The sequence below is a fragment of the Homalodisca vitripennis genome, chromosome 2, assembly GCF_021130785.1.
Source record: "Homalodisca vitripennis isolate AUS2020 chromosome 2, UT_GWSS_2.1, whole genome shotgun sequence".
In the NCBI taxonomy this organism is placed as follows: Eukaryota; Metazoa; Arthropoda; class Insecta; order Hemiptera; family Cicadellidae; genus Homalodisca; species Homalodisca vitripennis.
The window spans coordinates 180,080,588-180,096,577 of NC_060208.1; the positions used below are offsets into that span (position 1 = coordinate 180,080,588).

Below are 15,990 nucleotides of genomic sequence, written 5' to 3' on the forward strand. Positions count from 1 at the left end.
AACTCCGTTTGAGCCGAAGCAGGGTCGGGAGTGTGCAATGAATCTCCGGCCGCGACGGGCGACGGGGGCGCTTATCGCCCGACCCGCCGGCAATTAACGTATTACTCAGCCGGGGGTCGAGGTCGGGGGTGGGCATGCGCCTCGGGGGCGGCGTGCAGTGGCGGCAGTGGAGTGCAGCCACCGGCCTGTCAGTGCATCGCCTCGCTCGCCAGCGTCAGTGCGTGTGACTTTGCGTGCGGGAGTGTCACGCGTGTGTCCATGTCAACACGCCACTGGATATAGCATCTTCGGACCAGGTTGGCAGCTCTATACACTTTGATATATTTTAAATGTAACATCAATACAAATGTGTGAATACAATATCTATAGCAGAATGTATTTCATATGAACATAACATTTAAGTTGTAATAGTTGTGCATGAACCTCTATTATTTATATTTTAGAATAATTTATAAACAATTTCTAAAGAAAACTAGCAAGCTGTTCGTTGCTTTTGTTCATAAAATATTGTTATCAACAACTTTGAACAAGAAAAGTAGAAAAGGTGTAACTATATAATCTATTTGATTTACTGTACTCGTACTTCATGATTTAGTGTAGTTTTCCTTGCATATTTAAAACTGCCAGTCACTGTCAAACAGTACTGGCCCACCATGTAAAGTCTGGATGTGTATATTTGTGTTTTGTGTCCGCGTTCACACGTAATTCATCCTTAGATCTTTTCTATTGCTCTCCCTGCTACTTTCTCTAGTAAAAATAAATACCTCCTGCAAATATATTTGAACGCGGATCTTCTTTATAGTGTTTTCGTGGTTTTAGACATACCATTGTTCATTATTAACAAACGAACACATTATTTTGCTTATTCTTATAATAGGAGAGATGATCTCCTCTCAAGTACTTGACTTATGAGAAAATTTAGGAGAGGATATTTGTTAGGGCAAAAAAATACGGATTTTTCAGGCAACTCTTAATTAATTGGGTTAAGCATTTTGGAAAATTACGTAGATTACAATAACGTGGTTCTTGGTTAAAAATTATTGTTCAAATCAATGTGAAGTTTCTTAAGAATCTGCGTGAACAAGTCCAATGAAACACACACTGACAAACACACGCATACAGTTTTTCATCAAATTACCACAAATCTATTAGAAACTTACACAATGAGTTGAACAATCCTTTATTCTTATCCCGCTGATAAAACAAAAAACTAACTTTACAAACTATTAGATTAATTTGTGAGGGGTGCTGTATCAGATGTCTATCCAGATCCAGTCCTGTGCACTTGTCAGAGTATAGTGTAACATTGGGTGCAAACACATTCTGCCATCTGTTCACTTCGATCTCAATTCAACTTTGCGTTGATGACAGTATCAAAAAAGAAAAAAGTTTATTCGTATTAAATGCCTATAAAAACGCAAGTTCTGCGTAATAACCTTGTAATTATACGAACCACGGTTTATTAATTTGTTACGATATTGATAAACTATTAGATTCACATTACATTATTCTCTACTTAGTGCACGTAGTAATTGCAAAACTTCACCACAAACCAATAACTTGTAGCAATACATCTTATCTAATTCATATCTTATCTAATTCGTATATAATAATTAATTGACGCTGTTACTTTATAATTAGGCTAAAAGACACTTAATTAAGCCTGTTCCCTCCCCCGACCCCGGCAACAAAAGACAAATTGTGTTATCATTCACGAACGTTTAGCTAAACCCATGGGTGGACCTATGGTGGACTTGCATCATCGTAGACTGCATTTTTGTAGAAATGAAGTTACGTATGTCGGAATTTAAAGTTTATATATTAAATCTTTCTCGAGATATCTTACGGATGAGTCAGTGATAAAATGTCATATCATAGTATTTAAGTTTGTTTCCAGATTTATTCATTCTGCAATTTTCTCGCAGTGACATGCACCACCACCAAACTCTATGTTGCCTGTATAGAAATAGGGCCTAATACAAAATGTGGAGTCTAAAGGATAGGTATTCAATAGTATTCATTGCTATAAATCACTTCGATCTCGAGTGAGGCTGATAAAGAGAAATGAAAGTTTTACCCCTTGATAGATACAACAAGATGTAATCAATCAATTCTTATGTTACTGAGAAGAGACTGTGGTATTAACCTTTCCGCACAGTTTTCGTCAAGCGATGGATGGTTCAGTATACGCCCAGGCACATCTGGCCAGACTCTACGGCCAGAGACACCTCGTATATACTGTCTGTTTGTTTGCGCTTCAGCCATATGCTCTTCAGGCTCTCGAACCCGAAATGGGCTTCCTGCAGGCGCATCGCTGCCGCCTAGGATGTTTACAGTACATGGGATCCGTCTTCTAGGTCGCATACCTAGCGGTTAGAAAATTCATAAAAAACCAGTAACTTGTAACAATATATCTTATCTAATTTATATTTATAATAATGAATAGACGCTATTACTTTATAATCAGGCTAAAAGACACTTAAGAAAAATATCCAAATACATAGACACTGATATCAGTCAAGTTTTATGTTTCTAGATGTCTGTAGTAATCTCAGAAACAACTTGATGAAGCTCCTGAAAATATGTAGTTTGTTACTATAGTAAAAGGGCGGGTGCTAAAACATTTAAAACATTCTATTTCTTGCCAAAAACTTAAAATTTTTTGAGTTGTTCTATTCAAATTCAAACTCAGTTGAGTGTAGAAAACCTCAATATTTTTATTCATCATGCTTGGAAAAGTGTTTTGTCAAGTGATTGAACCAGATGACCTTGTCCTACTGAGGCATCTCTAAAACAACTATTTTATATACAATATTAAAAATTAAAAAAAGAAATGGAGCCTTACTCTTTTGATTTTTACAATTCCATTCGTATGACAAGCAATTAGTGAATCTAAGTGAGAAAGAGTAAGAAACCGGAATTAACCTATTTGAGCCATTTTTAATTTTTAAGTAGCCTATATTTCTTCGTAGATAATATTAGTAATAGTGGCGAAGGACAAGAATTAAATAATCTTTTTTCACGAAAAAGAGAATAATGCATAAGATTGTGATGGTCATAATATATATATATATATATATATATATCCGAAATAAAGTTTTGACTGTTTAATACGATTAAATATGCATCTCTTATAAAACATAACAGCGCCTTGCTAAAGTATCTATTCAGATTAGTTCTTTAAAAATATTAATATTACTTATAGATAAAATAATTATCTGTAGTTAATTTTCTTGAATAATATGAAAATTATAAACGAGATATGTATATAGCAATAAATACAGCCATCAAAGTAGCATTATGACATGACTTAATGATTAATAGAAGCGCCTTCGAGTTGTTGATTTGCAATCCTTCACCACAACTGTTTATGAATTGCAGATTTGATGTTTGTAGGCAAATTCATGTATAACATGAGCGTTTAATATCCTCCTCTTATATTATATTTTTATGTAATTTTTGTAGGCTAAAGGAATACTAAACAACTTACATAATCTATAAATAAATATAAAAGCTGACATTACACACCACGTAATTCATAATTTTAGTAATTCTAATACAAAAACTAAATTATGATTAATACAATAAATAAATTACTTAGTTAACATTTGAAATCCACAGTACAACAATTACTTTACAAAGCTAAATTTTGTACTGTAAATATCTGACATAATTTCAATCTATATTTACTGTTTAAGATAACGCTACGTTTGAGTTTTATAATACGAAACAAATAGTTATTGCAGTAATTTAATTCATTGAATTTATTTTTAATTTTCCCGAATCGTTTCAAAAAGTGATTTTTTTTAGTATACAAAATTATAGCATTGTTTTTGTTGGTACCATTCACCATTATTTGCTGCTGTCATAAGCTATTAACTCACGTCTGCCTGTAGAGGGTTGATACTCTTAACGATTAAACCAATGTGTCCTATCATATAACATTAGGATAATGTGTGTTAATATCAATAATTAGTTTTAAAAGAATAATATAATAGTAGATAATTTAATAAAATAATGAAACTGTTTGTTATTTTTGCAAGTAGAACATTGAAAAGGAAGAATATAAATAAAACTTAAAAATTGATTACCCGTTTATTAGTTGGAGAAATGGATAACTATACATAAAAAAGGTTCTGGTAATTCTAAAATTTCTTACTTTTCAACAACAATATTATGAACTAAAAAATTTAAAATACTGTACTGCTATTGTAAAAAATAAAACAAACAAAAATTTTTATAATATACCTGTACATGGATCTCTGATGCAGGCGTTTTGCGCCACTATTTTCTTGTGTACTAAACTGAACCAGCCGCAGCAATACAGTAGTAAAACGAACAAAACCGAATTTCGGAGAATGCCGGCTTGAAGTCAGAAATAGTTTAACTTCCGGTAGTGTCGGCATTCCGCTTTGACTAAGAGCTAATTCAGAGCTCCAGCCACGCGTAGCTCATTATTTCCAATGGACACCCGGGAGCTATTGAGGAGGGATACATAAGTTATCCTATGTTACTACGGGATGGTTTTGTAAAATTGTTTTATGAAACAGCCGTGGAATGATCCTATACTATCATGAGTTAAACATTCTGGATCACAGTAAAATAATCTGTAATTATCATTTGAAAACGGTACTACGACGGAAAGATATATAAAGTAGATTATACAACTGTTTTCCCCGGTTTTCAAATCATTCGTGAAAAATTATTGTCCTCCATAACTATGTAAATACATGTTAACAAATGAAAATTTATTAACGAAATGGGGACAACATAACAAAAATAATCATCATGCAATGAAATGTTAAAAAGATAAATTTTTTGGATTAATTTATTTTATAAAGGAAAACAGTAATTAAATAGCTTACATACAATCCTTACTAATATTAGTAAAGAAAACACATGGGTGGTCTTTAATGGTTTTCGCCTTTTTTGTTGAATTGTAATAATAGCTTACATTATATTATGGACATTTCAATCTGTCATTCTCCAATGCAGTAGAATAGTTCGTCGCAATTTTCTTAAATTTAAATGTTTTTTTAATGATATATATATATATATATATATATATATATATATATATATATATATATACATATATATATATATATATCTAAATTCCATAAGTAACATCATTTACCAAATTAATCATCTTTGAAGGTTAAAATAATTTTACTTCACTCCAAATCAACTCGTCGAACACATTTGTGTTTGACGGGTTAAATGGTGTTAAATTAAACCCAACTCCACCTCGTTATATCAGACTTAATTGGGTAGTGTTTAATTGGACACATCCAATTTAGAAAATGTAACTAGAGTTAAAGTTTCATATTTATTATTTACCTTATAAATTGTTTTACGAGTCTCCTACTCGATGAGCCATTTACGAGTTAGCTTTATATTACATAGATATAAAAATTTTAAGAATTGTAAATTACTATATAAATTTATTGAAGTGGTAAACAGTGAACACTAGCAGTATTTTCCTTGCAGCTTTAATTTACGCGTGCAAGACATTAGAAGGCCGAACGCAATTTATGGGCAAAGCCCCTTCGTCGCTGAATTAAAATTTCGAATGAGACGTCACGCCGAGGATTCCCCGCACAAAAGGAATTCCACTCCACCAAGAAGAGATTCGCGTTTTAATCAAAGACTGACGAATTTCTCAATTATTTCTGCTCCACGTTTAGTCATACATAGCCTTGATCTTCCAACTTTCTGTTGGCGAACCCAGCGTGACTGGGGAGGGTTTCTGCATCCCACGTAACAAAGAACATTTGAAAGACATTTCCCGCCTTATGCTTAACATGTATAAATTGCCATTTCGTTTAAGCAGGGTCGTACAATGGAATCAGCTGAGGGGAAATAATGATCACAAGTTTTCCCTCAGCACAACTTTAAGCGGTGTACGAAAGTCTGTAAATCTTTAGAGGAAATTGAAGTTGTTCCAGGAACATGCAATCTCTCACTCATTCACTCACTCGCTGCAATGCGTGACTTTCAACACTGTCGGCAAAGCTGCTTAAAACTCCGGACATGAAGTTGGAGCTAGAGAGTTTAAAGTTCCATCGATGTCAGGGAAAATTACGTTGAAACTGAAATCGGTTTGTTCTAAAATTCACATTCAATTATGTGCATTTAGATATTTATTGTGAAAATCAAAATATTTTTAACTACTTAAATGTTTAAAGGTGTCATCAGAATGTCTTTCTGTTGTAAATAGAAAAAAATTGTAGTCCGGAAACTGAGATCCAATTTAAAGCACACGAGCTGGTTGTTTATTGAACCCGATAGAAACATTTCCACAAGGAAAGAAATCGACCACGCTCATTTTGGTGGAAGTTGAAATATTGCAGGGTATCAAAAGGTTTAAATATAAAACGAAGACTTTTTACACATATCGTGGTTTTTTCGGTCTGACACACTTAAAACCGTCTGATACTGAAATAGTAATAAAATTAACGTCAAATATTGATAGCCTATTGGTGGAAAGTGGCGATCTTTACTCTCTTTGTCTAGTTTTCTATCGGTGATATAACAATTATTTATGTGTCTGCCGGTCGAATTTAAGGGAGATAAGCTAAAAGAATTTGATCTGAAAATAAACTTAACCTTTGATATAGTTTATATAGTTTTTACCTTTTTGCTATACCATCCTATTTTGATATCACCGAAACTAGTGCGATCAGTTTCTTAGGAAAAATTTCTTTATCGAGTTCAATGAAAGCCATATTGTGTGGTTATGCAAATTAGCTATAGCTGTTAGACTATTGAATTTTAATGCAAATATAAACAAAACATTCTTTATATTCTTATTGAAACCTTTACGTATTTGTTGTCTAGGTAGAAAATTTCGCCACCTCTTTAGAACTCGCTTGTTCACTATATTCGATTCTCCTTACAAGACATTTGTTATTGTCTTCGCAATGCAAAACAGTTACACACAGTATCCAAAAGTATAATGTGTTTGCTTTGCGAAATTGTTAGACGATCGCAGGTAGGGAAGGAATATTGTGGAGTAGATTTAGATAAATTAAAAAAAAACAGGACATACTTTATAGCATATTGAAAGTTTCAAGTTGATGTCCTCTAGGAAAGGGAGTAGGTCTCACCAAGTCAATGTATTTAAATAACAAACGCACAGAATGGCACGAGAGTTAAATTGTTTGTGACATATACAAATTCTATTACACAGTCAGGAATCAGTTTTCTCCATAGTTTGTTCTAATTGTGACCTTTTAATCTTACATTGTCGTAGTCATGGGTCACTGTCCTGTGCGAGGATCTTATCAAACTAAATAACAGGAAGAATCGGTACAGTACAAAGTCAATAGTACTTACAAACAGTGCTAAGGTACAGAATTTAAAGCTATGAAATATTTATTATTTCCAAAATTTGATGGTTTATACTATACGTATATTAATAACGAATTTAGCTCTTCATCACGTTATATTCGAATAAGAAACGAATAAAGATTTCGGTTACTTGTTTCATTATCAATGTACAACAGAAAAACTGCATCTTTGAGTTGGTCACGTCCTCTTAATATTGTTATATTCGAAATATAGTTCTTCCTGAGTAAGACGCAGAAAAGCGCGATTAGAACAATTATATCTGCCAATCACGCAAAATCCCTCATTTCTTGATAGCAGACTAATATCTCGAAAACCACCTCTCAAATCAATCTTAGTTGCACAAAATACATATTCCATTGCCAGATCGACATCTAAGTGGTATATCTCTGCGAGACCTTACTGTCTAAACCTACAACCATTACACGGAATGGACCTACCTCGTAAAGACTGTTCTTTACTCAACCGTTTCCGTAATGGAGTAGTTCGGTGTAAGTTCTGGAAGGTTAAGTGGAAACAGGCTGAAGACGAGGCCTGTGATTGCGGCGTAGAGCTCCAGACAATGGAACATATTTTGCGTTCTTGCTTTAGCCGGTTTTCTGTAGAGATGGAGGAATCCATAGAGTCAATAGTGAAGCTTTTTCTTGACTTAGAGAATTTGATTTGACACTATAACTTGTACGTAATATACAGTATTTATGTATATAGGTCCAAAGCTCAGTGTGTAATTGGTCAATGAGGAGCTTCTCGGTAAAGGACCAAAGATCGGTATTTACTTGTTCATTGACGAGCTGTTCGGTCAAGGTCCTAAGATCAGTATGTACATGTTCAGTTAGCAGCTTCTCTGTAATGGTCGTAAAATCAGTATGTACTTGTTCATTGGCAAGCTGTTCGGTCACGGTCCTAAGATCAGTATGTACTTGTTTAGTTAGGAGCTTCACGGCAATGGTCGTAAGATCAGTATGTACTTGTTCAGTTAGGAGCTTCTCGGTAATGGTCGTAAGATCAGTATGTACTTGTTCAGTTAGGAGCTTCTCGGTAATGGTCGTAAGATCAGTATGTACTTGTTCAGTTAGGAGCTTCTCGGTAATGGTCGTAAGATCAGTATGTACTTGTTCAGGTAGGAGCTTCTCGGTAATGGTCGTAAGATCAGTATGTACTTGTTCAGTTAGGAGCTTCTCGGTAATTGTCGTAAGATCAGTATGTACTTGTTCAGTTAGGAGCTTCTCGGTAATGGTCGTAAGATCAGTATGTACTTGTTCAGTTAGGAGCTTCTCGGTAATGGTCGTAAGATCAGTATGTACTTGTTCAGTTAGGAGCTTCTCGGTAATGGTCGTAAGATCAGTATGTACTTGTTCAGGTAGGAGCTTCTCGGTAATGGTCGTAAGATCAGTATGTACTTGTTCAGTTAGGAGCTTCTCGGTAATTGTCGTAAGATCAGTATGTACTTGTTCAGTTAGGAGCTTCTCGGTAATGGTCGTAAGATCAGTATGTACTTGTTCAGTTAGGAGCTTCTCGGTAATGGTCGTAAGATCAGTATGTACTTGTTCAGTTAGGAGCTTCTCGGTAATGGTCGTAAGATCAGTATGTACTTGTTCAGTTAGGAGCTTCTCGGTAATGGTCGTAAGATCAGTATGTACTTGTTCAGTTAGGAGCTTCTCGGACAATGGTCGTAAGATCAGTATGTACTTGTTCAGTTAGGAGCTTCTCGGTAATGGTCGTAAGATCAGCATGTACTTGTTCAGTTAGGAGCTTCTCGGTAATGGTCGTAAGATCAGTATGTACTTGTTCAGTTAGGAGCTTCTCGGTAAAGGTAGTAAGATCAGTATGTACTTGTTCAGTTAGGAGCTTCTCGGTAATGGTCGTAAGATCAGTATGTACTTGTTCATTGGCAAGCTGTTCGGTCACGGTCCTAAGATCAGTATGTACTTGTTCAGTTAGGAGCTTCTCGGTAATGTGGTCGTTAGGTCAGCATGCACTTGTTCATTGACGAGCTGTTCGGTCAAGGTCCTAAGAGAAGTATGCAATTGTTTATTGGAAAGCTGTTTGGTCACGGTCCTAAGATCAGTATGTACTTGTTTAGTTAGGACCTGTCGGTCAAAGTCCTAAGATTAGTATATTTTTGTTTAGTTAGGAGCTCCTCGGTAATGGTCCTAAAATCAGTATGTATTTATTCAGTTGAGGAGCCTCTTTTATTAACGTTGACGCCTGCACCTTGTGCTGCAGTTTTTACTTGTTAATAATTTTATTTACACATACTGACCTTCAAAAACTGTACTTCAGTTAGAAGCTGTTCGGTCAAAGTCCTAAGATTAGTATATTTTTGTTTAGTTAGGAGCTCCTCGGTAATGGTCCTAAAATCAGTATGTATTTATTCAGTGAGGAGCCTCTTTTATTAACGTTGACGCCTGCACCTTGTGCTGCAGTTTTTACTTGTTAATAATTTTATTTACACATACTGACCTTCAAAACCTGTACTGTGTGTGTATTGGTTTCATATTTAAGGCCTATTAGTATTGCAAAGATTTGCAGGTAGAACGGACATTTCCACATGCACCTAAAACAGACTTGTCTCTAATGTCAGAGACAATAGATAGCACCAGACAGACAAAACGAATTCAGTGCCTCAAATAATAGCAGAACTACATGTGTTCCTATCGTATTTGACTGTCCCACAGTAACAAGCAAAACAATATGTGTTGAAGATATTTATCACAACGCGTAGGCTTAAATTTTCGAATTTTCTCCAACAGTGTGTGACTAACACTTGAATTGCTCAAGTTCCCCACCGCTTTTAGACGTAAATGGGACAGCTGGCCCCAGCGCTAGCGGAGTGAGTAAGCGTCAACGGCCACATTGTTGTGAGGGGGGCGAGTCCTTGCTAGCCTTGTACCCCTCCCCCTACTCAGTCCGTCAATGGACCAATCAACGCAATTGTGTGGGTAATAATTGCCTTTCGATTATACTTTCGTCTTTTCATCTATGCGAGAAGAACCGTTCCTTTAAGAGGTGCCATCGGGAATGAATCCGATTGGGTACTTATGATCAAATTAATCTTTTTACCGGAAACATGAAGAGGTTAGTTTCCAGTGTGAAAAGATTTTGTTTACACATGTGTAGTGTTTTTTAAGTTTGCTGAAATATGTATGAAAAGTTTTCAGGTTTTGTTCCCAGCAATAAAAATAGGATAATATGAGTCTAGTAACCAAGAACTCTACTGTTTCAGTAAATAACCATAAAGAAAAGATTTCTTTTATTATGTTACAATAGGTTATATTTCCTCTTTTCTTATGCGTAATAAATGGTGCGTTTTTCTACGATTGTTCATTATAAAGTGAATTCTCAATTATGAAAACCAACCAATGGGGTTGTTCACTAGTTGATCTTTTTTGTTCAAAAATACTGTTAATTTAAACACTTATCATTCAAGAGTAATTGTTTAAAAATCTTGCTTCAACAAGGTATATTAAAACCCGCTTAAACACCAGGGGACGCAAATATAACAATTCATTTACATTTATTTAGTGTAATATATTGATTCTATATAATACATAAATGTCAGATACAGAGGTCAAAGTTCCCGAAAAAAGGATTATGATCCATCTCATTATTATGCTGAATGTAGTATCTAAGGGTGTCACAAAAACACACGCATTGTATTTTCCTCAAATTGATCAGATCACGCACACATCACGCGGTGTACATCACGTCACGCCATCATCTCCTCATCACTGGAATGTCACAGACCACACGCAGTGCGTTTATCATAAGTTTATCAGATCACGTACACCTCACGCGGTGTATATAATCCCATGCTCACGTTTCGCCATCATCTGCTCATCACTGGAATGTCACAGACCACACGCAGTGCGTTTATCATCAGTTTATCAAATCACGTACACCTCACGCGGTGTATATAATCCCATGTTAACGTCACGCAATTATCTCCTCATCACTAGGATGTCACAGAATACATGAATAGCGTTTATCAAAAATTTATCGGATCACGTACACCTCACGCGGTGTATATAATCCCATGTTAACGTCACGCCATTATCTCCTCATCACTGGAATGTCACAGACCACACGCAGTGCGTTTATCATAAGTTTATCAAATCACGTACACCTCACGCGGTGTATATAATCCCATGTTCACGTCACGCCATCATCTCCTCATCACTAGGATGTCACAGACTACATGAATAGCGTTTATCATAAATTTATCAGATCACGTACACCTCACGCGGTGTATATAATCCCATGCTCACGTCACGCCATCATCTCCTCATCACTGGAATGTCACAGACCACACGCAGTGCGTTTATCATAAGTTTATCAGATCACGTACACCTCACGCGGTGTATATAATCCAATGTTTCACGTCACGCCATCATCTCCTCATCACTAGGATGTCACCATACTACATGAATAGGTTTATCATAAGTTTATCAGGATCACGTACACCTCGCGCCGGGTGTATATAATTCCCATGTTCACGTCACCGCCATCATCGCCCTCATCACTAGGATGTCAACAGACTACATGGGTAGCGTTTATCATAAGTGTTATCGGATCACGTACATACCTCACGCGGGTGTATATAATCCCATGTTCACGTTCACGCCCATTCATCCCCTCATCATCTAGGAATGTCACAGGACTACATGGGTAGCAGTTTATCATAAGTTCTTACCAAATCACGTGACACCTCACGCAGTGTAATTTTATAATCCCATGTTTCAAGTTCACGCCATCATCCCGCTCATCACTAAGATGTCATCAGAACTTCATGGGTTTATGCGTTTATCATTAGGTTTATCGGATCACGGTACCACCTCACGCGGTGGTATATAATCCCAATGTTCACGTCCACGCAATTCATTCCCCTCATCCACTAGGATGTTCACAGACTACATGAATAGAGTTTATTCATAAATTTTTGGGATCAACGTACACCTCAACCGCGGTGTATATAATCCCCATGTTCAACGGTCAACGCCATCATCTCCTTATCACAAGGATGTCACATACTACAAAGAATAGCGTTTATCATAAGTTTATCAGATCACGTACACCTCACGCGGGTGTATATAATCCCATGTTCACGTCACGCCATCATCCCCTCATTCACTAGGATGTCACAAGACTACTATGAATAGCGTTTATCATAAATTGGATGCAAAACACGTAAACATCACGCGGTGTTATATAATCCAATGTTCAACGCCGGTCACGCCAATTATTCTCCTCATCACTAGAGATATCACATACTACCATGTAAGAGCGTTTATACATTAAGTTTATCAGATCACGTACACCTCGCGCGGTTGTACTATAATTCCCATGCTCACGTCTCGCCCATCGATGTGCTCATCACTAGGATTTCCAACAGACTAACATGGGTAGCGTTTCTCATAAAATTATTAAAAAACACGGTTACACCTCAGCGCGGTTGTATAATCCAATCATGCCTCACGTCTTGCCATCATCTGCTCATCGACTGGAATGTCACAGGGCCACACGCAGTGCGTTTATCATAAGTTTGATCAGATTCAACGTACACCTCACAGTGGTGTATAATAATCCCATGTTCAACGTCATGCCATTCATATCTCCTCGATCCCTAGGATGTCACAAACCACACGCCAAGATGCGTCTTATCATAAGTTTATCAGGATCCACGTACACCTCACGCGGTGTATATAGAATCCCATGCTCACGTTTCCGGCCATCATCTGCCTCAATCACTGGATTGTCACACTGACCACACAACGCAGTGCGTTTATCATCATCTGTTTATCAAATCACGTTACAAAACCCTCAACGCGGGCTGTATATTAATCCCATGTTAACGTCACGCATAATCTCACTCCTCATCAATGGATTGTCACAGAATACATGAAATAGCGTTTATTTCAAAAATTTATCGGATCACCGTACAACCTCACGCGGTGTATTTATAATCCCATGTTAAACGTTCCACGCCATTATCCTCCTCAATCACTGTGACATAGTTCACAGACCACACGCAGTGGTTTATCATAAGATTATCAAATATTTCACGTACACCTCAACGCTGGTGTATATAATCCCATGTTCACGTCCACCGGCCTATCATCTCCTCAGTCACTAGGATGTCACAGACTAACATGAATAGGCGATTATCATAAATTTACATCAAGATCACGTACACCCACCTTCACGCGGTGTATATAATGAATCCATGCTCACGTCTCACGGCCATCAATCTGCTCATCACTTGGAATGTCAACAGACCACACAGCTGTGTGCGATTATTCCATAAGTTTATCAGCTCACGTATTACACCTCGACAGCGGTGTATATAATCCAATGTTCACGTCACGCCATCATCTCCTCATCACTAGGAATGGTCACATACTACAATGAATAGCGTTTATCATAAGTTTATCAGATCACGTACACCTCGCGCGGGGTGTATATAATCCCTCATGTTCACGTCACCCATCCATCCCCTCTTCACTAGGATGTCACAGACTAACAATGGGTAGCGTTTATCATAAGTTTATCGGATCACGTACATCACTCACCGCGGTGTATATAATCCCATGTTCACGGTCCCGCCCATCATCCCCTCATCACTAGGATGTCACACCGATACACTAGGTTAGCGTTTATCATAAGTTTACCAAAATCACGTATAACCTCACGCAGTGGAAGAAAATCACATGTATTCAAGTCAACGCCATCATCCCACTCATCACTAGGATGTCACAGCACTACATGGGTAGCGTATATCTCCCTCATAGGTTATATTCGGATCACGTACTCACCTCAACGCGGTGTTACTATTAATCCCATGTTTCCAACGATCACGCCATCATCCCCTCATCACTAGGATGATCACAGACTACCATGAATTACAGCGTTCTTTACTCATACATAATTTTGGGGATCAAGTACACCCTCACGCGGTGTATATAATCCCATATTTCCACGTCACGCCCCATTCTTCTCCTTATCACAAGTATGATGCCCACATACTACAAGAATAGCGATGTTTATCATAAGTTTATCAGATCAACGTACAGCCTCACGCGGTGTAAATCATAATCCCATGTTCACGTTCCACGACCATCATTCCCTCCATCACTAGGGATGTCACAGACTACATGTAATTAGCGTTTATCATTAAATTGAATCAAACACGTATACCTCACGCGGTGGTTATAATAAATCCCAATGTTCACGATCACGCCTTTATCTCATCCTCATCACTAGGATTTCACATACTACAATGAATAGCGTTTATCATAAGTTTATCAGATCACGTACACCTCGCGCGGTGTATATAATCCCCGATGCTCACGTCTCGCCATCATGTGCTAATCACTTAGGATTTCACCAGACTACATGGGGTAGACGTTTTCTCATAAAATTTATTAAACAACGTACACCTCATCGCGGTTTTATAATTCCAGATGCTCACGTACTTGCCATTCAATATGCTCATCACTGGAATGTCACTGAATGGCACAGCCACACCCGCAGTGACGGTTTATCATAAGTTTATCAGATCACGGTACAACCTCACGTGGTGCTATATAGCCCATGGTTCACGTCTTGCCATCATCCTCCTCATCACTAGGGAAATGTCACATAACTACATGAATAAGCGTTGTTAAACATAAGTTTATCAGATCACGTTACACCTCACGCGGTGGAAATAATCCCATGTACACATCACGGCCATTATTCTCCTCATCACTCAGGTTGTCCACAGACCCACACGATATGCTTTTATTATCATATAATGTATCAGATCACCTACATAGGACACGATTTAAAATCCCTCACGTTACTCCATAATTTCTTAATACTGAAATGTCAAAAGACCACGTCACATACTGCAATTAGGTTTACAAATTTTGTTACCTTTTTGCGTTTAGTTTGTGCATTTATTAACTACAGCTCAGTTTTTTGCTAATAAACTTGATAGCTAATGCAGGAATATTGTGCTGTTGGAGGGTAACAACAACTGAAATATAATAAAAATTATATTAAGTTAGCATAGTTACGTATTAAGTTAGGTATACGTAAACTATTTTGTGCAGTTTATGCAATTTTCAAAGTTCTTATTACATAGTTCTGGACATTGGATTGAGAAATTCTCATCATTGTAGGGGAACTATAGGCTTATTTTTAATGTTTGTTTTATTTGGGTTTTTATATATTCAGATGATTGAAATTTAATTTCTTCTTACACTATTATTAATCATCTACATTTACTGGAAATTATATAGGAGTTTTAACTGTTTGTGAAACGAGTTTTGGCTGATAAGAACTAGGAAAAACTATCAATCATTCATTAAGTCGTTCATCAGCGAGTTGAAAACTGTGTGCAATAAATACAGAAACTACTGCAGTGAGCGTTATATCTGGAGAGGAGTCAATGGCTTGGAATGATAACAAGTTATAAATGACCGTAATACAGCTTTGGCAGCGTTCAGCATCTACTCGTGGCTGATAACTCGTTATACTATATTTAGTCTACATCAGAAGCAAACGTGAGGTTTGTATTTGTAGTTTTAAGTAGTAGATAAATCCCACCAACTCAGTACGGTATTTAATTCACTTTTAATACATTATTCCCGATTCTCA

The 15,990-nt window shown here is 36.9% G+C and overlaps 1 protein-coding gene across 2 annotated transcripts in view; it reads left to right on the plus strand.

Annotated features, from left to right (window-relative positions):
- LOC124355116 (protein espinas-like) overlaps positions 1–15,990 on the plus strand; it is a 360,974-nt gene that overhangs the window by 176,088 nt on the left and 168,896 nt on the right. The window contains exon 1 of one of the 2 annotated variants that reach the window (XM_046806075.1): positions 199–296. The exons of the other annotated variant lie outside the window; for it this stretch is intronic. The gene's annotated coding sequence lies outside the window, so the exon portion shown is untranslated. Of the gene's footprint in view, positions 1–198; positions 297–15,990 lie in introns of those variants that run through there. 2 annotated transcript variants of the gene reach the window in all.